Source organism: Protopterus annectens, chromosome 14.part0 (assembly GCF_019279795.1).
Source record: "Protopterus annectens isolate FY-2018-M chromosome 14.part0, PAN1.0, whole genome shotgun sequence".
Lineage (NCBI taxonomy): Eukaryota > Metazoa > Chordata > Ceratodontiformes > Protopteridae > Protopterus > Protopterus annectens.
In genome coordinates, this window is record NC_056748.1 from 431,192,408 (window position 1) to 431,219,459 (window position 27,052).

General features: G+C 46.4%; 1 protein-coding gene across 1 annotated transcript in view; it reads left to right on the forward strand.

The window, feature by feature from the left end:
* Positions 1-27,052, forward strand: part of SEC24C (SEC24 homolog C, COPII coat complex component) — a 2,546,747-nt gene that overhangs the window by 1,118,699 nt on the left and 1,400,996 nt on the right. The window lies entirely within an intron of this gene.

Here is a 27,052-nt window from a genome sequence, read left to right on the forward strand (position 1 = left end):
TTGCCGCGTGGCGCCCGAAGCAGAAGCTGTTCAAGTGCCGGTCGGTCAGATCCAGAGATTACTACTACCGAATACTACTTCGAAGACTTCTAAAAAGCTAAGTACCCCGTTGGGGACTCTTTCTTGCCTCAGCTGATGTCAGAAAAAGTCAATAACTGTTTAACTTGTGGGAAACAAATACCTCATAAAGATTTCCACTCTTACTGTTTGCCTTGCTTAGGCCCAGACCACGATGTAGCAGCCTGTTCGGCCTGTGCTTCCTTCAACCGACGAACGCTTAGGCGTCGGTCGGAGTTTGCTGAACAGTTTTTCGGCTCAGACTTTGCGTACATTATGCCGTCGGATCCTCCGACTACCCAAATTGTTAAAAAACGCAAAGAAAAAGACCGACACTCGCGGTCCGCGGATTCGGCCGAAACCACGGTTAAGCAAGCCGCGAGTGTCCCGGTTTCGGCCGAAACCGAGAAAACTGGTCAATCTTCAGCCGAATCCTTGACTACTACTGAGGCCCCTGCTACCTTATCTGAATCAGCCTCAGAAATTTTGCCTACAACTGTGGTTCCTAGTGATTTATCAGACACCATCCCTTTGGATGTCTCTACCCCAGCACGTGGTGCTGCTAGGCCTCCTGCAGCCATGTCTATTAAGGCCTTTGCCAGGGCTAAAGCAGCCAAATCTGCTAAATCAGTGCCTGTTAAACCCCCCTCACTCAGGCCATCTTCTAGTTCACAAATGCTTACTCTGGCAGAAGATTTAATATCCTTAATTAGGGGATCCCAATCTCACCCAGACAGGGCCTCTCAGCCCCCAGAAAAGAGACCTAGAGCAGAGCCCCCGAGCCTGTGTCCTCTGATGATTCTGCGGATGACTCAGACATTACAGACCAGCCAGAGGCTCCTTTTTCCAATTATGAAGATTCCGATGCTGAAGAATCCATTCCAGCTGCCTCTCCACCAGAGGAATTCTCCTCTGGGGAAACCTTACATGCCATGAGAGAACAATTCCAATGGCAGGGACAAGATTTCTCAGATTCAAGAAAAAGGCTTAGGACTTTTCTGCACTTACCACAACATAGGCCCTTAGCTATACCTCCTGTTCTGCCTGTTGTGGACGATGCATTTAATGATGTCTGCACCACACCTGATACTTTGCCTCCAGCCCGTGCCAAACCGGATAGATTTTACAGGGTACCAGACACTCATCACCACCTATACAAGGCCCCACTTGCAGACCCCGAAACTATATCCCAGGGGCCTAAGGCAGTAGCCTCGACCACAGCAAAAAACCCTATTCCCTCTGAAAGGGAATCCAGGTCCTTAGAGAGATGGGGGAAAAAGTCTACACCTCTGCTACTCTCTCAGCTAGAGCTTTAAACTGTCAGATTCACATGATCCAATACCAAGAGTTTATGTTTGATCAGTTAATTAAAAAGCTGTCCTCTGATGAATCTTTAGATAAGAAATATGTATTAGAAATGGTAAATAACATCCAACAGGTTAGTAACCATTCCTTAAAATGTGGCTATGATGCACTGGAGGCTTCATTTAGATCAGCCATGACTGGCACAGTGATAAGAAGGCATGCATGGTTGAAAGAACAGGTCTTACCGGATCATGTTAAAGCAAAGCTATTAGATGCTCCTATGGATAAGGCCAGTCTGTTTGGGGCACCTGCCCAGCAGGTAATGAAGAAAATGGAAGAAAAGGCAAAATCTGTACAAACAGTTAAAGATTTCTTACAGGTTCAGCCCCCAAGGTTTAGCAGGAACTGGCCTGCCAAAAATTGGTCCTTTCCTGACTCCACAAGATCCCAAAGGGGCAGGAATAGACGCTCTAGGGGCAGAAATCAATCCAGAGGAGGTGCCTACAGAGGGCGACAGTGGCAAGGCAATAACCGAGGCACAGACACAACCACTGCCACTGCAACAGGACAATCACAGTGACTTGGCTCTGACTCCGCCTACCAGGGAGCAAATAGCAGCACCATTAGGCGGAAAGTTAGCCTTATTCTCGAAAAATTGGCACTATATCACAAAGACAAGTGGATTTTGCAAACCATAGACCAAGGCTACGGTTCCACTTCCACACCTTACCAATAAAAGAGGAATGCCAAACCTGCCTCCAAATCAAAAAAATAGAAGCTCTGCAGCAGATAGCGGAATTAACAAAGATGAGAGCTGTGGAAAGAGTACCAATAACAGAACAGGGCAAAGGATTCTACTCCAGACTCTTCCTAGTGCCAAGAAAAGAGAAAAACTGGAGACCTATTCTCGACCTGTCCATCTTAAACACATACATCATTGTCCCAAAATTCAAAATGCTGACCCTACAGCAACTTCTTCCCATGCTGGGCAAGGAGTGTTGGCTGTTAACTCTAGATCTCAAGGAGGCATACCTGCACGTCCCCATTCGACCAAATTGCAGAAGATACCTCAGATTTCTTGCAGGATCAGAGCATTATCAATTCTCAGCATTGCCCTTTGGCTTATCTACTGCGCCCAGAGTATTCACAAAATGCCTGGCATCAGTAATCGCTCACTGCAGAGTACAGGGAATCCAAATTTATCCATACCTGGACGACTGCCTGTTACAAGCGGACAACAAAAGCAAGCTGACAACAGATTTACAAAGGGTCATTTACTTGCTACAAGCCCTGGGATACACAGTCAATTTACAAAAGTCAAGGCTGATACCATCCCAAACAAGAACTTTCTTGGCGGAATTGGACACAGTAAAGCAAATGGCATTCCTAACTGCAGAAAAACAAAAGAGCTCCCTCTTTACTTCTTGGCATTAACAAAGCAGAACAAACTAACAGCAAGAAAAGTTCTGCAGGCCTTGGGCTTCATGGCATCATGCATAATCTTGGTCCCACATGCCAGACTGCATATGAGAAAGTTACAGTGGTACCTAAAGAATTTATGGTCTCAACACAGGCACAGCTTAGAAACAGAAATACCACTAATCCCATGCCTAAAACAGGAGTTCCTATGGTGGGCTCAAGCATGCCAGTCAAACCCAGGCTTACCCTTCCACAACTTTCGAGCAAGCCAAACCATCACAACGGACGCCTCAGACCTAGGATGGGGGGGCGCACATGCTGGACAAATGCGTACAAGGACTGTGGACTCAGGACCAGCTGCACCTGCACATAAACCAAAAAGAAATGCTGGCAGTAAAACTGGCAATCCAAAAATTCAGACCATTCCTCAAAGAAGGCCATCTGATGATAAGGACAGACAACACCACAGTCATGTGGTACATCAACAAACAGGGAGGCACTCATTCATACCCCCTATGCAGAATGACTTTGGACCTTTGGAATCTGGCTCTCAGCTACAACATCCAGTTACAGGCAATATTTGTACCGGGAAAAGAGAACACCTTAGCAGACATTTTAAGCAGAACCACCTCGGATGCTCACGAATGGATGCTACACCCGGACATCTTCAAGGCCATCACAAAGAAATGGGGAATGCCACAAATAGATCTATTCGCCTCCCCACTCAATCACCAGCTCAAAAAATTCTGCACAAGGACATTCCACCCACTTGCATGGAAGGTGGACTCTCTATCCTTCAGCTGGAAAGGCCTGATAGCATATGCATTTCCACCTCTTCCCTTGATGCACAAGGTACTACTGAAAATCAAAGAGGAACGTCCAAGGATAATTCTGATAGCTCCGAACTGGCCAAGACAACACTGGTACCCATTGCTGAGGAGCATGTCTCAGGAGAAAATGTGGTCAATACCCCTGATGCCTCTGATGTTAACTCAGAACAACTACAACATCATACATCCAAACCTAAAAACCTTGCAACTGACTGCCTGGAACATCGCATAGCAGCAACTACCCCAGACCTTTCCCAAAGGGTCAAAGACATTATCCTTGAAGCCCGCAGACCTTCAACACGAAGGAACTATGCAGGAAAATGGAAAAGGTTCGTCATTTGGAGTACTGAAAGAGGAAAAGATGTGTCGAACATAGATATTGCTAACATTCTGGAGTACTTGGCAGAGCTTCTACATACAGGCCTGTCCTATTCCTCCATCAAGATACATGCATCAGCTATTTCAGCAGAATACAGCTTTGATCCTCCTGTCTTTTCACATCCTCTACTCAGGCAATTCCTCAGAGGGATCAAGAATGTAAAACCTCCTAGGAAACCACCATTACCAGCATGGGACTTGAACTTTGTACTAGAAAAGTTGACACTCCCTCCGTTTGAACCAGCAGCAACAGCAGATCTACAACACCTGTCATGGAAAACTGCTTTCCTACTGGCTATTACTTCAGCAAGGAGGGTTTCGAACTACAGGCCTTAATGGCAGTGCAACCCTTCCTAATCTTCCATCAAGATAGGGTGTCCATGAGAACTAATCCTACATTTATGTCTAAGGTGGTATCCAGAGTGTCTTTAAACCAGGCAATCCACCTACCTACCTTCTTTCCCAATCCACAAAACAGAGGTGAAAGAATGCTGCATACCTTGGATGTACATAGACAGTTACGCTACTACCTGGACAGAACCAAAAGTAACAGAAAAACTGACCAGCTTTTTGTAGCCTATGCAACAGGAAGGGAAGGAAAAGCAATTTCCAAACAGACAATCTCCAAATGGATAGGAAATTGCATAATATTCTGTTACTCCTACCATGGAAAACCAATTCCACAGAACATAAGACCTCATTCTACAAGGGCTACAGCCACTACCACAGCTTTCTTACGAGGAGTGGCAACCAAGGACATTATTGAGGCGGCTACTTGGACCTCCGTGCATACATTTGCCAAGCATTATAATTTACCTCTATATTCTAGATCCCGAGCAGGGTTTGCCACTGCTGTACTGCAAGGGATCCTAACTACACCATAATTTTTATTCCTCCTCCCCTAGTTTTGGCTATGGTATTCTACCCATTTGTTATGACTGCAGATGCATCCATGAAGGACATAGTACAGTTTTGTACCTACCATAAATGTAGATGTCCGAACTGGATAGCATCTGCAGTCAGGATTACCCTCCCTCCTTCCCCTCTGTGGTACTCCTAGGGTATTTACCCTCCTAATAGCTAGCTGGGGGGGGGGGGGTCTCTTATGGTGTATTTGTTTGTATATATGTACATACATGCTTATTTTTTGTGTTTCCTTCTACTATTTTGGAAACATTGGCATTTATCCAAAATTTAGCTTTCCAAGAGGGCAATTGGCATCTGGGGCAAGAAACACTGAGGAAAATGGTGTCGGCTGATGCCTTTATACCCGAAGACCAGCAGAGATGACGTCGGGTGAAGTGCGACATCAGCCGAAGCCGGACCCAGACTTTGGAATCCGGCCGACCGAAGGGCTGCTGACGACAGGACAACCCATTTGTTATGACTGCAGATGCTATCCAGTTCGGACATCTACATTTATGGTAGGTACAAAACTGTACTTTTTGTTGCTTTCTGTGTTATAGGAATGTGTCTATACTTCTGTCTTATTTAGGAAGTGCCAAGGGAATGTTTATGGTCCATTCTTTAAAGCTGGTTGTCATACTTTTTTCTGTCACTTTTGCTGGGTTTTTCTTCATGTGCCCACTGATTCTTGTGATCTGAAGTAGTTTACTTCATTTGCTCTTCAACCTGTGGGTCCTCAGATCCATATCGGATCTGACACGGCCACATTTTCCAGCTACGGCTCTGGGCTTCATGCTCCTTCCCTTACCCATAATGTCCCTGTCTCCCTTCTCCCTTCAGATCTTGTTTGCAGCCTGAGAGGAAGCAGCGTGGTCCAAGCTCCATTGTGGTGGTGTTGCAATTTAAAGAGTAAAATTTAATTAAAATTTGGACTTTAACTATCCTTTTCACTCCTAATCTTTTCAATACCTTCACGGGGTTCTTCGTAGCTTGTTTTTTGTAGGCTTTTCTATCTTCCTCCCCTCTTCTTTTTCCGTGTGTGTGTGTGTGTGTGTGTGTGTGTGTGTGTGTGTGTGTGTGTGTGTGTGTGTGTTTACTTTGAACCGACTAAGGCATGGCAGACGCCCCGAAGCCTGGTTTCAAAAGATGCACAGAGTATGGCCATAAGCTTTCTCCGCCGGATGGCCACACTCTGTACATGGTTTGTTTGGGGGTGGCTCACCTCCAGTCCCCCTGTCGTATTTGCACTGGGTTCAACCCCAGAGCACTTAAGGACAGGCGGGGCAAACTGATTGTCAAAGGCCTTTGCCCTCCACTGCTGAGACAGACGTCCCACCTTCCCCCGCTAAGAAAGCAGCATCTGCTCCTTAGTCTTCCCCTTCCTAGGCCTCTGGGACTCATCCTCCTGCCAAGAGGCCTGGGGAAGGGGATAAGGTCAAGAAGGACCGGCCTTGCAAGCACTCCCATGTCCGCTCGTCAGAGGCCGGCCACCCCCACCGAAGGCTCAGGTCCCCAAGGTTTTCCCCTGAGCCCAAGGTTCTAGTTAGCCAGTTGTCCCCTAGGCCTTCTCCCCACCGGCTCTCCCGGCCCACTTTGGTGGCATCCTCTCGCTGTACCCAGAACCTGTCTGAAGCGGAGATGCACAAGATGATGCGGAGATTTATCCGCACTAAAATTCAGATGGGGATCTTGCAGGGCGTTCTCCCACCGAAGCGGGTGCCTTCCAGCCAGTATTTAGATCCATCACTCCTTCTCCGATCTGACCTGCGGTTTTGCAGCTGTTGGATCTGAGGACTGTCTGAGTCGAGGGGTCAGCACCGATGGTACCTTGTACCTCGATGCCAGCCAGTACCCTTAGTGTGTCGGATCCGACTAGATTGGCTCTGAGCTCTAAGGAGCCGTAGCCTCGGGGTTGGATCCGATGGAGTGCTCTCTGCTCCCGGGCTTCAGCTCTTAGAGGCACAGCTCTGACACCCCGGTCGGATTGGGGGGGGGAGTGGATTCCGCTAGTTCAGCCCAGGAGGTCCGTCCCCCCTCTGCAGTCGACATGGTGGAGAGGGGTCTTGCAGGGTCGAGGCCTATGAATATTTTGTTTTCGGAGTCCGTCCAGACCCCCCTGGCCTTGAGTGCAGGTCCGACCATCTTGCCCTCTCAGGAACAGCCCGTAGCTGTAATGCCACAAGACATTCTGGCCTTGGAACAACCCGCTTGTGAGACCTCTCCAGAGAGTCCCCCTGAGGACCCCCCCAGCAAGCATACGTGTAAAAGGAGGCACTTGGACTCTCCTCCAGAGTCTCTCACAGAAGACACGGACCTGGATGAAGGGGGAGGTTCCCCAAGATCACCCCCCCCCCCCCCCCGTGGATGTCTCCTTTGGAGACATCATGGAGATCCTCCAAAGAGGGGGGTGGTCCACCCCAAAACCAATCTGTGACGAGTCCGTGTTTCTGGGAGCATTCGGCTTGGGCCCGTCTACCTCTTGGGTGTCCCCTCCTGTGGATTTGATAACATCTAGGGTATGGAAGGAGCCGGACACTGTAGAGCCAATACCAAAGCGCCCAGATAAGGTCTTAAGCCCTCCTGCAGTCAGACTTCATTGGCACAAGGGGTCCCCTGTAGATGCTATGCTGGTGACGGTGGCTACCAAGAAGGAACTCACCCAGGAGAGTTCCACGGTCTATCCGACTGACCGAGAGTCGAGGACGTTGGATCGTTTTGGAAAGCGAGTCTATGTTTCAGCGATGTTCTGTGTGAGGGCGCTGAACTACATGGAGCACGTTATTCGACTCTGGAGAGTTCTGGTCAAGGAAGTCACGGAGTCAACCCCAGGATCCATGTTGGCAGAGGACAGGAAGATGTTCAATGCACAAATGACCACCCTAAAATTTGTAGCCAACACATTCATGCGTTTGCACTCCCATGCCATGGAGGGAGACCCATGGGCGGTGGGGTCAGGCGTTGCCATACGGCGCCATGCCTGGCTCCGCTTAGGTCAGTTCTGGGAGCTCTTCAAGGTATCTTTTATCAACGCCCCTTTTGATGGTTCTTTCCTTTTTGGGAAGACAGTCAGAGAGACTTTGGTCCAAGGCGAGAAGGATGGGAAGAACGCTGTCTGCCGTCTGGGTCCGATTCTCACTGCCTCAAAGGTCCTTTTCCAGGAAACAGCGAGGCCAGAAGATGATGTGGTTCTGCAATTCTCAGGTGTTTTCCCAGGAAACCCAGGACTCACCTTCCCCCAGAGGCAGATGGGGATACGATCGATGCCGGCCTAGAGGCAGAGGGGGTCCTAGGAATTTTGAGTCCCGAGACCCTTTCTCAGATAAACCCAGACAGCAACCCTGAGGGGTTGGCCTGGCTGTCCATCTCTGGAGGCAGTCAGGGGTCATCTGTTGCTTCACCCACTAGCATGAGAGTCCATTACTACAGATCAGTGGGTGCTTTTAGTAATATCCAGAGGATATTTCATCCCCTTAAAGGATCTACCACCTTCCAACAAAACCCTCCTGGACGTCCCACCCATGCAGCGGAAGGAAGCAGCAGTGCAGATAGACTAACTGCTGAGAAAACGAGTCATCCAACCGGTCCCCCGAGACCAGTCTGGATCCGGGGTTTATTCCATGTTCTTTTTAGTGCCAAAAAAGACAGGAGACCTCAGGCCAATATTGGATCTGTCCCAATTGAACCTGTCAGTAACCAAGACAAAATTCCGGATGATCACGATTCAGTATATTCTGCCTTATCTGCAGGACCGAGACTGGATGTGCTCGATTGACCTCTAGGATACTATCACATCAAAATGCACAGGCGCTCCCGGAGGTTCCTTCGCTTCCGGCTGGAAGCCAATCATTACCAATTTCAAGCCCTCCCCTTCGGTCTCACCACAGCCCCCCAGGTGTTTACCAAGATAATGGCAGTAGTAGCGGCTCACCTGAGGCTTCATGGCATTCAGGTCTTTCCATACCTGGACGATTGGCTCTTTACCACCCCCTCAGTGCATCTACTATGTCAGGCCAGGGACTCCCTCCTTCAGTTAGCCAACCAGTTAGGCATTACGATCAATATGAACAAGTCTGCTCTTCACCTGATTCAGATTCTAGATTTCATTGGGGCACGGCTGGACACAATACAGTCGCAAGTGTTCCTCACCACTGGATACGCAGCTTGAGGCTACACGTCTTACACATTCTTCAGACCCATTTTCCAACAGCCAAAGCAGTGTTAAGAGCTTTAGGTTCTGTGGCGGCCACGATAAATCTTCTCCCCATGGCACGCCTTCATATGAGGGTACTGCAGTGGACTCTAGCGATTCAGTGGTCACTGTTAGACCTCCCTTTGTCCTTTCCCATGAGAATTTCAGAAACGTGCAGAGATTTCCTTTGGTGGTGGATTCAGTCCCCGGATCTCCTCAAGGGACGTCCTTTTCAACCTCCTTTACCCCAAACCACGGCGACCACAGATGCCTCCCTACTTTGGGGGGGTATTGCTCAGGAAGGACAGTCCCCTTCCGAGACCTATCTGCACGTCAGTGTTCTAGCGATGAGAGCGGTTCTTCTTGCGTTGCAGGCCCTCCATGCTAATTTTCCTTTGGGAGCAATTGCAGTTCAGACATACAACATGTCGGTGGTCTGGTGTATCAACAAACAGTGGGGAACCAGATCTTATCCCTTATGTCGAGAGGCCATGTGAGTGTGGGAATGGGCGATCTCCACTGGCAGTTTTCTGGTGGCAATGCACATCCCGGGACAGTCCAACATCTTAGCGGACATGCTCAGCAGATCTATCCTGATGCCTTACGAGTGGTCTCTGAAGCCTTCAGTACCAGAACAGATCCTCCTAGAGTGGGGTTGTCCTTGCTGCAATCTCTTTGCATCTCTTTTCAACGTGAAATGCAGTGAGTTTTTCGCTCTGAACCCCCCACCGGGGGAAGCTCCCAGAGACGCTCTGATTCATGCTTGTCCTCCCAGGCTTCTTTATGAATATCCTCCTCGTCCCTTCATGTCGGACGTTTCTGCAGAAAGCCCAAAGGCTGGGGAGCACTGTGATCCTAATTGCCCCATTCTGGCCTTGACAAGTTTGGTTTCCCTTATTCATGTCTCACCTGGTTGTTCCATCATGGACCTTGGATCCGGTCCCAGATATACTTTCACATCCCTCGGGGATTCCTCATCCAGCTCTGGACAGTCTGAAGCTCACTGCTTGGCTGCTCGGTTTCCCATGATTCTTAGGACTCCTGGTCTGTCATCTCCTGTTAAATCCATTCTGGTGGCCGCTCATAAATAGTTCACCAGAAAAGTTCATCACAGTAAACAGAAACTTTTTTTTATTTGGGCCATTCAGAGGTCTTTGGACCCTTTCACTGCACTGCTTTCAGCAGTTTTAGATTTTCTAGCTAGCATTTTTCATCAAGGTGCTAGTTCCTCAACGGTGAAAGTCCAACTAGCCGCCATTTTAATTTTCATGTTGATGTGGACATGTCTTCGTTGGCTGCTTCTAAACTTGGTAAAACCTTTGTCATAGGTGCTTTTCTTTTCAGACCCCCGGTTAAAGACCCCATTCCTCTGTGGGACCTCACTTTGTTGTTGCAGGCATTGGTTTCTCCTCTTTGAGCCTGTGGCATCTCTGGATCTACAATTTTTGACTTGGAAAACTGCCTTTTTGGTTGCCATTACATCCGCTAGAAGGGTGTCAGAGCTTCAAGCTCTTTCTATCAAAGTCCCTTACATGATCTTTCACAAGGATAGTGTCGCTATGCACTAACCCGTTCTTCCTTCCCAAGGTAGCCTTGGAGGCCAATATTAATCAGATTATTAATTTACCAGTATTTTTCCGAACTACCAGAACAAATGGGAATACAAATTACATTTACTGGACATACACAGGCAGTTGAGGTTTTATCTACACAGGACTAAACCTTTCCGCACGTCTGATCAGCTTTTTGTGTCCTGTGCCAAGCCTTTCTTAAGTAAACCTGTCTCAAAAGTGACTATTGCTCGCTGGATTTCACAATGCATTGGCCGGGCTTATTCAGGTAGAGGTTTGTCTCTTCCAGTAAAAGTGAAGGCTCATTCGACCCGATCTATAGCTACGTCAGCAGCTTTTTGGTCTATGGTCTCTTTGGATGAGATTTGTTCATCTGCTACTTGGGCCTCATCTCACCTTTATTTCTCATTGTAAACTGGATTTGGTCTCTAGGAGTAGAATATCCTTTGGTTCTGCGGTGCTCCGGAATATCCTTCCATGAGGCCCTCCCAAGAGTTAGGTAGCTGGGGACTCTGTCCCACAGGTTGAAGAGTAAATGAAGTAAACTACTTCAGATAAAGACATTATGTACTCACCATAACGTTCCATCTGAGTAGTTCTACTTCATTTGTCTTCAACCATTCCTCCCTTCCTTCCCCCTAACCGTATCCTTTGAGATATGACACGTTCTTTGTACAGGACAATTATTGCTGGGATCTTTGGTTCTGTCATGGCTAAAGTTCATTTGTGATGTTTATGTTGGAGGATAAGGAGTTATTTGGTCAGGTATCTGTTAGGCAGCAAACTCGATCTGAAAGGAGACAGGGGCATTATGGGTAAGGGGAGGAGCATAGAGCTGGGAGCCGTAGATGAAAAATGCCGCCATGTCGGATCCAATATGGATTAGAGGACCCAGAGGTTGAAGGCAAATGAAGTAGAACCACTCCGATAGAACGTTATGGTGAGTACATAACTACTTTTTTTGTAATTTTAATGTTGACTGGATACCTTTTAAATAAATCAGGATGCTCCTACAATTTTGAGAATAAAGACTCCATTAATGTACCTCCATCCAAACTTGAAAAAAGCTTGTTACTGGCAGTGTAACCTTCCTTTATTGGAGTTTTACCAAAACATTTTAGATTTAGTTCACAAAGTAATATGGATCCTTCTTTTTAAGTACTGCATTGTGCATTTGCTTCAAAAAATAAATTGTTGAAATTCTCGTCTAGAACTATCTTTATTTGGAGGTTGTTCTGCTGTTTTAGTCCATTTTTTAAAGATTGCTTTTGTGGACTAGAGATTGTATTTAAGGACCCATACTGCAAATGGCTTGCTGCACCCGTGTTGTACAGTTGTGTAGTTAATTCATAAGGGCTGGTAAATGCAAGTTATCTGGACAATATAACTGTAATTTCCTTTTGTAGGAAACTTTTATAAATGGTTACAAGAATTGTCATAGTCTAAGTGTTGATGTAATTATATTTTGGGGATAGATGGAGATTGCATGATATAAGGAGGTTGTACTGATTGTGGAATTGTCAGGATGGGCAATTAACAGCTCAGAGATATTTTTTATAACTTTAATCAGACTGAACATTCTAGAAAGAGTTGCAGTGACATTCAGGTTCTTGTAGCCAGGTCATTTAAATATTTTATATATATGTATATATCATGTTCTATACACCATTTTTGATGACTTGAATATCTAAACTATATATTTTATTTACGTTGTGGGATATCATATGCATTACTTTACATTCCTATTTTAAAATTAACTTTGGCTGTATGCATGTTGTAGCCTTTTTACTTCAGAACAATGCTGTTCTGCTCATTTAAAAGACTTCTTAGTTAATGCACTGTTTTAGTCTTTAGTTCAGCATATAACATTTTATTTCTGACTGACCTCCCAAATTTTGACCAGATTATTCACTGTGAATGCTAATCTTCCTTTTGGGAACAGTTCATTTTGTACAAGAGCTTTACTTGCAGTACATATAGTGGATATAAAAGGTTTACACACTTTTCCCACCTTTAATGTGATTTATAACCTGTACAGTTCAATTGAAAAACAAATCTATTCGGGGAGAAAATATAAAAAATAAAAAAAATGTATAATAAGCTGGTTGCATAGGTGTGCACACCCTTAAACTAATACTTTGTTGAAGGACATTTTGTTTTAATTATAACATTGTCTTCCTGGGAGCACACCTGCCATCAATTAAAGAGACTGATTAACCCCAAATAAAGTTCAGCTGCCCTAGTAGGATTTTCTTGACATTTACTCAGTTGCCTGCTACAGCAAAAGCCATGGTTCGCAGAGAGCTTACAAAGCATTAAAGGGATCGCATTATTGAAAGCTATCAAGTCAGGAGAAGAGTACAAAAAAAATTCCACAGCATTGGATATGTCATGGAACACAGTGAAGACAGTCATCAAAAAGTGGAGAAAATATGGGACAACAGTGACGTTGCTAAGAACTGGATGTCCCTCCAAAATTGATGAAAAGACAAGGCAAAAACTGGTCAGGGAGGCTGCCAAGAGACCTACAACAACACTGAAGGAGCTGCAGGAATTTCTGGCAAATACTAATACATTAAGTCTCCCAAAAGCATGTGGGAAAATGTGTTATGGTCTGATGAGACCAAGGTTGAACCTTTTGGCCACAATTCCAAAAGGTACATTTGGCGCAAAAACAACACTTCGCATCACCAAAAGAACACCATCCCCATGGTGAAGCATGGTGGTGGCAGTATTATGCCTTGGGGTTGCTTTTCTTCAGCTGGAACTGGGTCTTTAGCCAAAGTGGAGGGAATTATGAGCAGTTCCAAATACCAGTCACTTTTGGCCCAAAACCTTTAGGCGTCTGCTGAAGATGAAGAGGAATTTCACCTTTCCATACATTGACCCCAAGCATACATCCAAAGCAACAAAAGAATGGCTTTACCAGAAGAAAATTGAAGTTTTAGAATGGCCCAGCCAGAGCCCAGACCTAAATCCAATAGAAAATCTGTGGGGTGACCTGAAGAGGGCTGTGCACAAGAGATGCCCTCGCAATCTGACAGATTTGGAGCACTTTTGCTATGCTATGAAGAGTAGGCAAATATTGCCAAGTCAAGATGTGCCATGCTGATAGACTCCTACCCAAGAAGACTGAATGCTGTAATTAAATCAAAAGGTGCTTCAACAAAATATTAGTTTAAGGGTGTGCACACTTATGCAACCAGCTTACTGTACATTTTGTTTTTCAGTTGAATTGTACAAGAAATAGGTCACATTAAAGGTGGGAAAAGTTTTGAAATGATTTATTGTGGTCTCATTTTTTTATATCACAAGAACCTGACATTTTAACAGGGGTGTGTAAACTTTTTATATCCACTGTATCAGGAACCTCTCTATGCAGCTCTTTTACTGTAGTAATTTTTAGTCTCTGCTCTGTTATAACACTAGATCTGATGTAATTTTCCATCTGAAGTAGTTTACTTCATTTGGTCTTCAACCTGTAGGATTCCAGATCCTTATCAGATCCTAGCCGGCATTTTCACTAGCATCTGCTCTGAACTCCAAGCTCCTCCCCTTGCCTATAATACACCTCCACTACCTTCCAACCACCAGATCTCATTTGCCACGGCTTGCTGAAGTGTCATGATCTCCTGAGCTCCGAGTAGTGAGTGGGTTTTCTGCTTTTAAGCAGCTTTTTTCTCTGAAATATTAGTATAAGTGTTTACTGTAGGTTCCCTCTTCTCCTCCCCTCACTGGTGTGTCATGTAATAGAACCTTTTTGTAGTTTAGAACTAGTTTGTTAGTGTGCTTTGCTTCCCCTTCCCCCCCAGTGTGTGGCGAGTGGTCTGACTGGGAAAAATGCTAATTTTTTCTATCCTTTTTCCCTTCTCTAGCTTGGGTGGCTTGGATAGAAGCATGACTGATAAGCCTGTGTTCAAAAGGTGCACTGAGTGTGGCCATAAATTGTCTCCTGCAGATGGCCACACTCATTGTGTAATGAGCTTGGGCATTGGCCATTTGACTACTGACTGCTCCATATGCACGAGTTTTAACCCGTGCGCTATCAAGGACAGGTAGGCTAAGTTGGCCCTGAAAAGCCTTCTTCCTACTTCTGAGGCGGTTGCCTCGTCCTCGGCTTCGGTCACAGCTGCTGCTGTGGCCACCTCTCCTTCCTCTCTTGCCCTTGCATCTCCTCCCTCCCAGGCTGGGTTAACCTCCCATTTCAAAGCCTGTGAATGTGGAGCGGAAAAGGGGCAGAGAGAAAGGAGAGAGTGGCAAAATCTCACAGATCAGACAAACCTAAGAGGTCCACTGACCGTCCTTCTCCCACCAAAAGTCAGCCTTGGATCTGTGACTCCCCTTGGCTCCGATCTCCAAGATTTTCCCCGGAGCCAGAGGAGAGACGTTCTCCATCTAGGGACTCGGTTCCTCGACCCGCCAGGTCAGAGTCCGTGGACTCATCGACATCCACGCATAGCTTATCGAAGTTGACATAGATAAAATGATGAGGAGGTTCATTCGTACTCTGATCCAGATGGGGGTCTTGCTAGCCCCCCTCTCCCTTTGGAGGGCGGAGCTCACTTCCTTTTTTCACACTGATTTCTCCTTCTCTCATCCATCCACCGGGTTCGGAGTACTTGGATCCAAGGATGGCCATAGTCAGGGGGTCGGCGCCAATGGTACCTGCTTCCTCGATGCCGACAGCTGCCTGGAGCGTGTCGGATCCGAGTGGCTCTCGGAGCCAGAACTTGGGTGTTGGATCTGAGGGAGCTGAACTTTTTTCATTGGCTCCGGCATTGTCGGGTCAGGTTCCTTCCCTCGGAGCTCTGTCCACTTCGGGCCCTGCTCCGATTTTCATGTCGGATCCAAGGAGACCGGCTTCCTTATTGGTTCCCCAGGTGGTTTGTTCTCCCTCTGCGTTTGACGTGGTAGAGTTCTCTTTGCTGGATCGAGACCCTTGACTGTCCCGTCAGATTCCACCCTGACCCCCTCGGCTCTATCTACGAATCCCATCATTTTACCAGAGGGACAGCCCATGCTTGAGGAGGCCCAGATGGTTCTCCCTGAGGAACAAGCGGCTTGCGAGTTCCCTCCAGAGAACCCTGACGGAGATGTGCCTTGCAAGTATACGTGTAAGAGGAGAAACTTGAACTCCCCCAAGTCCCTCACCGAGGACACGGATTTGGATGATGTGGAAGGTTCACCCAGGTCACCTCCCGAGGATGTCTCCTTTGGAGACATTATTGAAATCCTTTGCCAATGGGGAGGTTGGTCCACCCCCAAACCTTCTTCTGATGAGTCTGTGTTCCTGGAGGCTTTCGGGACAGGCCCATCTACTTCCTTGGGTGTCCCCTCCCACAGATCCCATGATGGACCTGGTTACCTCACGGGCCTGGAAGAAGCCGGACACCGTGGAACCAATCCCTAAATGTCCTGATAAGATCTTAAGTCCACCATCAGATAGACCAGCATGGAACAAGGGCTCCCCTGTAGACGCTATGGTGGTAGCAGCAGCCACATAGAAGGAACTAACCCAAGAGAGTTCCTCAGTTCATCCTCCTGACTGAGAGTCGTGGATGATGGACTGCTTAGGGAAGCGGGTTTATGCATCAACAAACTTTTCCATTAGGGCGCTGAACTACCTGGCCCCACGTCACAAGACTCCAGTGCGACCTGGTCAAGGAGCTGGCTGAGTTTCCCCCTAAGTTCATGTTGCAGGAGGACAGGGACTTGTTCTCTGCGAGGATGGCCACTTTGAAAGCAGTCTCAAACACGTGTCCTTGAGGCACAACGCCTGGCTCAGACTGTCAGTTTTCAGAACCTTTTAAGGCGTCCTTTGCCAATGCCCTTTATGACGGCTCTACTGTCTTTGGTAAGACTGTCAGAGACTTAGTCCAGAGTGAGAAGGACGAGAAGACACTGCCATCGGAATCCACTTCTCAAACCCTCAAAGCTCCTTTTCCCAGAATCAGTATGGGCAAAAGAAGATGTGGTTCTGTCTGGAAGTCACAGTATTCTTGGGACACTCAGGGCTCTAATTCCCCCAGAGGCAGAGGGGGACAGAATGGACGCCGACCCAGAGGTAGAGGGGGTCCGAGGAATTTTGGGTCTCGAGAACCTTTCTCGGACAGGCCCGGACAGCACCCCTGAGGGGTTGCCCGACTGCTCTACTCTGGAGGCAGTCGGGGCACGATTGTCATTGCACCTGGTGGCATGGGAGTCAGTAACATCAGACCGCTGGGTGCTTCAGATCCTATCCAGAGGATACTCTATCCCCTTTGTGGTTCCTCCCAAACACCTCCTGGACATACCACCCACGCAAAGGGAGGCAGCAGCACAGGAAATTTCCAAGCTGCTAGATAAACGAGCCATTGAACCTGTCCCCCCAGATCAGTCCGGATCGGGCATCTCCTCCAGGTTCTTTTTCTTGCCAAAGAAAATGGTGAACTACCCTGAACCTGTCAGTTGCCAAAGAAAAATTCTGGATGGTCACACTACAGTCCATCATGCCGTACCTGCAAGAGAGTGTCTGGATGTGCTCGTTAGACCTTCAGGATGCCTACTATCACATAAAGATGCCCAGAAGCTCCAGGAGGTTCCTCCACTTCCGGCTAGGAGTCAATCATTACCAATTTTGAGCCCTACCCTTTGGTCTCACTACAGCCTGCAGGGTGTTCACCAAAGTGATGGTGGTAGTAGCAGCTCACCTGAGGATTCAGGTCTACCCGTACCTGGACGATTGGCACCTCACTGCTCCCACCAGGCGTCTACTTTCTCAAACCAGGGATTATTTCTTAAAGCTTGCTCTGCATTTGGGTATCACAATCAACACATCCAAATCACTTCTAAATCCTGTCCAGGTGATAGACTGCATTGGGGCAAGGATAGACACCTCACAGTGCAAAATCTTCCTGACCTCTGAGAGAGTACAAAACTTGAGGATACATGTCTCTCTGCTCTACCGTTCTCAACTTCCATCGGCAGAATCAGTGTTGAGGGCCTTAGGTTCAATGGCAGCGACCATAATGCTTCTTCCGTGCGCCCGGTTACATATGAGAATTCTACAGTGGACACTAGCTGTGCAATAGTCCTTGTCGGAACTTCCATTATCGTATCCAATACAACTCAGTCGAGTCTGTTTGTTGTCCCTTTTGTGGTGGATGTGCTCTCCGGAGATCTTGGAGGGACCACTGTTTGTTTCAGCCCATGTCCAAGCCACAGTGACAACGGTCGCCTCCCAACTCAGGTGGAGGGGCATTGTTCGGGCAGGACAGTCTAAGGCCTGTGGTCCCCTGTAGAGACCAGCTTGCACATAAATATTCTAGAGATGAGGGCTGTCTTTTGGCATTGCAGGCCCTTCATGCCTTTCTTCCTCTGGGAACCATTGCAGTTCAATCAGACAACATATCAGTGGTCTGTTACATCGACAAACAGGGAGGGACCAGGTCTTACCCCCTTTGTAGCGAGGCCATGATAGTGGTGGAATGGGCGATCTCCACCAGTCGCTTTCTCATAGCAATGCACATTCCGGGACGGTCCAACATTCTTGGACAGGTTAAGTCGGACTATTCTGATGCCTTACGAATGATCTCTGAATCTTTCAGTAGCAGAGCAGAGTGGGGTCAGCCTTGCTGTGATCTCTCTGCATCTTCTTCCAACACGAAGTGCAGCATGTTTTTTGCTCTGAACCCCCTGCTGGGGGAGTTCCCCAGAGATGCTCTAATCCATGCTTGGCCTCCCGGTCTTCTGTATGCTTATCCTCCAGTACCTCTTATTCCGAGCTTTCTACAGAAAGCTTATCGACTGGTTAGCAAAGTGTTCCTCATTGCCCCGTTTTGGCCTTGCCAGGTATGTTTTCCCTTCCTTTGGTCTCATCTTCTGGCTCCGCTCTGGAACTTGGATCCTGTTCAGGATCTGATTTCACACCCATTGGGGTTCCTCATCCGAACCTGGACAGTTTGAAGCTCACAGCTTGACTGCTCCAGTTCCCATGATCGCTAGGACTCCTGGATTATCCTCTTCAGTTAGGTCTATTCTGGTGGTTGCTCATAAGTCTTCAACCAGGAAGGTTTACCGCAGCAAACAGAAATGTTTTTCCTTTTGGGCTTCTCAAAGGAGTCGTATTTCTACCATTCTTGATTTCCTAGCCAATATTTTTCAACAGGGAGCTAGTTCTTCTACTGTCAAAGTTCAATTGGCTGCCATTTCTCATTTTCATGTGGGTGAGAATTCTGCCTCACTGGTCTCCTCCAGAATGTGTAAAGCCTTTATCAAAGGGACCTTTCTGTTACACACCCCCCCCCCCCAGTCAAGGATCCTGCTCCCCCATGGGACCTTACTATGGTTTTTAAAGCTTTGGTCGCTCTGCCTTTTGATCCTGCTGCAACCACAGATCTAACATTTTTATCTTGGAAAACAGCATTCCTGGTGGCTATCACTTCAGCTAAAAGGTTTTCAGAACTGCAAACTTTGTCCATCAAAGTTCCATATATGATTTTCCATAAAGATAGGGTTTCCCTTCGGACCAATCCCGTCCTGTCTTCCTAAGGTGGCATCACAAGTTAATGTCAGTCAGACCATTAATTTACCTGTCTTCTTTCCTAACTTTGCTAACAGAATGGAATATAGACTCCACTTGTTGGATGTTCATAGACAGTTAAGATTTTATTTACACAGGACTAAAAACTTCCGTATATCCGATCAGCTGTTTGTGTCCTTCTCTAAACCCTTTTTGGATAAACCTATCTCCAAGGTCACTATTGCTAGGTGCATTTCCTCATGCATCCTTCAGGTCTATAAGGATAAAGGTACGTCTCCTCCTGGTCGGGTGAAAGCTCATTCCACTAGGTCCATGGCTACTTCTGCGGCCTTTTAGTCTAGAGTCTCATTGGATGATATTTGTTCTGCAGCTACTTGGTCCTCCTCTCATTCCTTTATTTCTCACTACAAATTGGATTTGACTTCTAGAAGGAGAGCATTTTTTAGTTCCGTGGTGCTCCGGAATATCCTTCCATGAGGGCCACCCAGGAGTTTAGTAGCTGGGGACTCTGTCCCACAGGTTGAAGATCAAATGAAGTTAACTACTTCAGATAAAGAATTTATGTACTCACCATAACATTCCATCTGAGTAGTTCTACTTGATTTGTCTTCAACTGTCCCTTCCTCCTCCTCCCTGACTTTGTCATATGAACAGCCTGCGGGCTGCAGTTGTAGTCATAAAGTATTTTTCAGGTCATGTTATCAGTATAAGGGTCGGCAAACTTGATCTGGGGGTGGAAGGTCGTGGAGGTCTATTATGGGTAAGGGGAGGAGCTTGGAGCTCAGTGCAGATGCTAGTGAAATTGCCGGCTCGGATCCGGTACGGATCTGGTATCCCACAGGTTGAAGACAAATGAAGCAGAACTACTTCCAGATTGTACAATACTTGAACTCTTGAGCTCCTCCCTTTACCCATAATTCCCCACCAACCTAACATCCCTCAGATCTCGTTTGTTGACATTACAATCTGACGTAGATTGCAAGCACCCGAGCTTTGGGTTCATCTTTTTCAGTTAATTCTCATTAGTCAGTAAGTTTAAGATGTTCTTCGTGTTTCACTGTTGCAGTCATCACATTTGGGTTATCTGCTTGCAGTAGCCCTCAGTCGGCCTGATCATCAAAGTCTTGGGTCCTGCGTCGGTTGCTGTCTCATCTTCCATGACGTCATGTAGTCAGGGGTATAAAGCATGCAGCCGATGCCATTACATCAGTCTTCCTTGCCATGCGGTGCCCGAAGCTGAAGCAGTTCGCAAGTGCCAGTTGGCCGACTCCTGAAATTTTCGTTTCCGAGTTTCAGATCCAAAGTCTTCAACTAAGCTAAGTACCCCATTGGGGATTATTTTTCTTGCTCTAAACCAATGTCAGTAAAAGTTAACAATTGTATTTCTTGTGGAAAGCAAATACCTCATAAAGATTTTCCTTCGTACTGCATTCCTTGCTTAGGCCCAGATCACGACGTACCTCGTCGGTTTTGTGCCTTATTCAAACCTCGTACTATTCGCCGTCAGTTTATTTATGGCTACCCGACTACTGACATTCTGAAAAAAATGCAAAGATAAAGATAGAGACAGACCGCATAGGTCCAAAACTGCTGACGACGCTTCTCCTAAGCTAGTCGCCAGTTCGCCGTTAATCAGTGAAGCGCTTTCACAGCCCCTAATACCCGCTACTTCAGATTCGCTGGCCTCTACTGAGACCCATTTGGAGTCCAGTATGCCGCAAGATGCTTCTTCGACTGTGGAACCTGCGGATGTCTATACCTTGGCTGGGTCCAGAGCCGCTATTCAGGCACCGGCTTCTGAGGGTGTATTCAGGCCTATTGACTTGCATATTAAACCGACGCCATCTTCTTCTTCGAGGCCTAAAACTCAATCCATGCCTAGAAAACCGACACCCAGACCACATGGTCAGGCCCCTATGCCTAAAAAACAAATAAGAATGGCTGAAGACGTTATTAGTCTAATCAGGGGAAGCCACCCTTCTCCCTCTAAGAGACCTAGGACTGATTTTCCTTCTGATTCTACTGATCAGGATTCTGAAATTTCTGTTTTCTCTGATGACCAGGATTTGCCCTTATCTACCTATGAGGATTCTGATGCAGAGGACACCATTCCCTCTGCTTCCCCTCCAGTGGATTTATCTTTTGGTGAAACCTTGCATACTCTTAGAGAGCATTTCCGCTGGGAAAGCCAAGATTTCTCTGACTCCAAAAAGAGGCTTAGGGAATTCTTACTCCTGCCTCAACACAGGCCTTTAGCTATCCCTCCTGTACTGGACATTGTAGATCATGACTTCTCGGAATCTAGCCTGCCCCTGACACTTTACCTCCTGCTCCCAGAAAACCTGATAGGTATTACAGGGTACCTGACTCTCACAAGTTCCTCTTTAAAAATTCTACTGTGGATCCTGAGACCATTTCACAGGGACCCAAGGGCATTAAGGCTACTACTGCCAAAAGTCCTACCCCCTCTGATAGAGATTCCAGGGCGCTGGATAGATGGGGTAAGAAGGTATACACTTCTGCAACTTTGGCCATTAGGGCTTTAAACTGCCAGTTTCATATGTGAAATTATCAGCAGCATATTATTGGATTGCTTAAACAGAAAATGATGTTGATTCGTGACTGTGCTGAAAATAAAGAATTACAGGATTTAATGCATTCTGCTGAACAAGTTGGAAAACGTACTTTGTAATGTGGTTTTGATTCATTAGAGGCATCTTGCAGGGCTGCTGTCACTGGGTCTGTACTTAGAAGGTATGCTTGACTTAAGGAGCAATCTTTGCCAGATCATGTCAAAGCTAAATTACTGGATGCTCCCTTAAACCAAGACCACCTGTTTGGCAACAAAGCAGAAGTAGTACTTAAAAAGATGGAGGAAAAAGCTAAATCTATGCAAACTGTTAAAGATTTTCTGCTAGTACAGCCTCCCAGATTTAGTAGGCATTGGCCCTCTAAGAATTGGTAATTTTCTGCCTCTTCCAGGCCTTTTCAGTCCAAACCCAGAACCAGCAGAACACTCAGGCTTCAGTCCCAGGGTAGTCACTGGTCTAAGCATTGGGGGGCTCCCACTTCCAAAGCAGGGAGTAGTAAACCCCCCCCCCATGGTAAACTGTCTCAATGACTTAACTTTAAACCTTCCAAGCCCTGCTCAACTGACTGTTCCTTTAGGGGAAAATATTGCCCTGCATACAAAAAATTGGGTAATCATTACCCAGAACAAATGGGTTTTAAATATAGTTTCCCAAGGATACAGATTCCACTTCCACTCCTTATCAACCCCAAACGGTTGGCCAGACCTACCCCCTAATCAGTGTGCAGAGGCTCAAAAGCAAGTCCTCTCTCTTTTAAGCATCAGGGCTATTCAATCTGTCCCAGAAGGAGAATGGGGCAAGGTTTCTACTCAAGACTTTTCCTGGTACCCAGAAAAGACCATTCCTGGCATCCTACCCTGGACCTGTCTATCCTAAACACATTTTTGGTAATCCCAAAATTTAAGATGCTAACTCTTCGTTAGCTGCTCGTCATGCTAGGCAAAGATGCCTGGTTGGCAATACTGGATTTAAAGGAAGCCTACCTGCATATCCCAATAAGGGAATCTTGCAGAAGATACCTACGCTTCAGAGCAGGCCACATGCACTATCAGTTCTCTGCACTACCCTTTGGCTTATCTACTGCGCCCATGGTATTCACAAAGTGCCTAGCTCCAGTCATTGCATTTTGCAGACAAAGAAATATTCAAATATACCCATACCTGGACAATTGTCTAATTCAGGCATAAAGCCAGGGCATACTATTAAATCATCTGGCATTTGTAAAGAAATTGCTAACTTCCGTGGGGTACACCATAAACAAAAAGAAAACACATCTTGTACCCTGCCAACAAATTGTATTCCTGGGAGCAAGCTTGAATACAATTTCCCAGATGGCCTACCTCACGCCAGAGAAACAAGTTCATTTGACCGCCTACTTCAAACTACTGGCCACAAAGACCCAGCTATCTGCAAGGAAAATACTATAAGACCTAGGGTTCATGGCCTCCTGCATTCTACTAATTCCATATGCAAGACTGCATATGAAAAAACTAAAGTGGTATCTAAAAAGCCTATGGTGTCAACATTCTCAGGATCTAGAGTCAATGATTCCTATCATACCTTGTCTACAGATAGAATTCCTTTGGTAGGCAGAAGCCTGCCACCAAAACAAGGGACTGCCATTCTCTGTACCCCCTGCCACCCAAACCCTAACAACAGATGCATCAGACTATGCATGGGGGGGCTCACTTGGCAGGGCAGTGCATTCAGGGCAAATGGAACCCACGTCAAATGCACCTTCATATCAATCAAAAAAAATGTTAGCTGTACAGAATGCTCTGACAGCCTTCAAGGACCACATTCTTCCAGGACAATTATTGCTAAATACGGACAACACCACTGTTATGTGGTACGTAAACAAGCAGGGAGGAACCCACTCGTACCCTCTCTGCAGACTAGCCATGGCTCTGTGGAACACAGCCTTGAGCTACCAAGTGCACCTACAGGCTCAGTTCCTGCCAGGAAAGTTAAATACACTGGCAGACCTATGCAGAAATCTCATGGACCCACACGAGTGGAAACTGGAACCAAAAATATTCAACATGTTGAGAAAGAAATGGGGCAGCCCAGATATAGACCTGTTTGCCTCCCTCCAGAACTACCAAATTCTGAACAAGGACTCCCCACAAACAAGCTTGGAAAGTGGATGCCCTGTCCTTCACCTGGAAAAACATATCAGTTTGTGCCTTTCCCCCTCTGCCTCTCCTCTCCAAGGTACTACTAAAGATCAAACAGGACAAACCAAGGACAATACTGATTGCACCAGACTGTCCACGCCAACACTGGTATCCCCTCTTGCGCAGTGTCACTGCTGGCACCATGGCACCTGCCTCAGACCCCTGCCCTGCTGTCCCAGCAGGAGGGCCAGATTCTGCACCCACAGCTTCAAACCCTGAACCTGGCAGCCTGGCTAATTACCTGATCTCTCTGTTACCATCCCTCATTAAGCAAGTGATGGATGTCATTCTGGAGGCAAGGAGGCCTAGTACTAGAAAATCATATACTGAAACATGGTCAAGATTCTGTTCCTGTAGCCAAACTGGGGGGATGGGCACAGCAGTGCCCAATTTACCTCAGCCTGGGACCTTAACTTTGTATTAGAAAAGCTCACTCTACCTCCCTTTGAGCCAGCTGCAAATGCAGAGTTGAAATTCCTTTTTTGGAAAACAGCCTTTTTTTTAGTCATCACTTCAGCAAGAAGGGTGTCTGAATTACAGACCCTCATGGTAGTGGAGCCTTTCATCATGTTTCATGCGGACAGGGTGTCCCTCAGGACCAATCCCTCCTTCATGCCCAAGGTGGTATCCATTGCTGCGCTTAATCAGTCCATTCATTTGCCAACCTTCTTTTCTAATCCACACAGCAAAGGGGAACGAATATTGCACTCTTTGGACGTGCACGGACAACTTCGATTCTACTTGGACAAGACTAAACCTCTCAGGAAATCTGAACAGCTGCTGGTTGCATTTGCTGCAGGGGCAGAAGGGAAGGCCATTTCAAAGCAAACCATTTCTAAGTGGATAGGCCATTGTATTCATTTCTGCTATAAGCACCATGGAAAACCTACCCCACAAGGGGATAAGACCACATTCAACCAGGGCTGCATCTACCTCTACAGTCTGTTGCAGAGGTGTCCCTACCAGGGTCATCCTAGAAGCTGCTACCTGGAGTTCTGTGCAGACCTTCACCAAGCATTACCACTTGCCAATTTTTTCTAAATCCAGAGCTGGCTTTGCCACTGCAGTCTTGCAGGGCCTTATAGCTGGTCCTAATGCTGTCTAATTACCTCCTCCCATCCTTAGCTTTGGGAATCTACCCAAATGTGATGACTGCAACACTGAAACACGAAGAACATAGTACAGTTGTGTACACTTACCATAAATGCAGATGTTCGAGTGTATTCACTGTTGCAGTCCTGGTTACCCTCCCTCCAGCCCCCTGACTTCTACTGGCTATACCTCTATTCTTTTTTTACTATGCTTAAAGCTTTTTGATGTATTTGCTTTTTTTGTTGGAGGTGTAACTTTGTATATAATTGCTTCCCATTATGGTGGCACCTGACATCTGGGGCAAGAAAAACTGATATAATGGCATCGGCTGCATGCTTTATACCCCTGACTACATGACGTCATGAAAGATGAGACAGCAACCGACGCAGGACCCAAGACTCTGATAATCAGGTTGACTGAGGGCTACTGCAAGCAGATAACCCAAATGTGATGACTGCAAGAGTGAATACACTCGAACATCTACATTTATAGTAAGTGTACACAACTGTACTTTTTTTTAGCTTCTCTTTATTCACTACTTATTACTCTTTCCTGCTTAAAACCCTTTATATAAATATTAATCTCTCTTTTTCGTACTCTGAGTACTGTAAATACAATTGCTGGTTGTTCTTACTCTTTTTCTTCCTATACTGATATAGTACTCTAAGTTACAATTCTACCCCTTTTCCTTTTCTGTAGATTAAAATAAAAAATATTTCTGTGGTGGTCTTTTTATTTGCTTGAACTTAACTCTTTAAAATGTCAGATAAGCTTTCCGGCTTTAAGAAATGTGTGGAGTGTGGGTATAAAATCCCCAATTCAGAATGCACTGTGTGTGTTTGTCTAGGCCCTAAACACTTAGACATTGAATTTGACATGTGCAAGGGCTTCAGCTCTGGTGCTTTTATAGATTGAAAAAATAAATTGATCCTCGGGGTTTACTTGTCTGCAAGTCTTCCTCAATGGCTGCTGGGACTCAAACCATCAAAAGATGAGAAAAAAAAGGCGACTCTATAGCCAAAGAATCTGGTAAGAGATTCCCCAGAATGCCCTTCTTTGACTTTAACTCCATCTTTGGAGCCATTGGCTAAACTTGCGAGAAAGTTGGATCAGTGTGTGTCGGATCTGAAAGATCTCCATTGATCCATTCTCCTGCTTTAATATTGGAGCCAGTCACTTCCAGGCTTCTGTCTCACTTTCTTGAACAATCTCCCCATCATCATTCAAAGCCTTTTACTGCTTCCTCTCTTTGGTCTTCCAGGAGCCTCTCCAAGGCAGATATGGATAGGATGCTGAGAAAGTTCCTCAGTAAGCAAATTCAAATGGGAGTGCTTTGACCTCATAGGGTCCAGAGATCCTCTATAGAGCCAGTCTTCCTATCGCTACTCCTCCTCTGATTCATGCTTCGGTTTTGGAGCCATGAGTTCCGAAAGCTTTGCAGTCGTCTTCCTCAGATCCAAAGATATTGGCGTCTTTGACTCTGGTGGCTTCTCTGAACTGTCCAGACCCCCAAATACCTCATAGCTGTAACATTGGCATCTCCTAGCTCTGGGGTGTTGAAGTCAACTCCGAAGTCATCTGAGCCATCTCTTCCACTCAGAGCATTGGCATGTGACAGCTTGACTGTAACTCCTTTCTTGGGTGGTTTACCTACAAGACAGGTGGGAGCCAACAGTCCACGAGCCTGCTTTGTCCGGTCTGTTGGTTTCTGCTTCTCTTAGACACTCCACTTTTGAGATAGTGGAGAGATTAATCTCTATACCAAGAGTTCAGACAGCTTTGCCGTCTTCGGATCTGACTTCCCTGTCTCATTCGATTTTGCATCCAGAGCCTGTTTCATCCATTCCACCAGGACAGGCAGCCAGAACCAATCTCCAGACTACTCAGCAGTGTGTCATTATCTCTTACATTACCTCCCTAGAGCGTCTCACAGAGGAGGTCCTTTAGAAGCGAACATGTAAAAGGGAGGCACTTGGACTGTCCACCATAGTCAGTCACTGAAGACACTGATTTTGA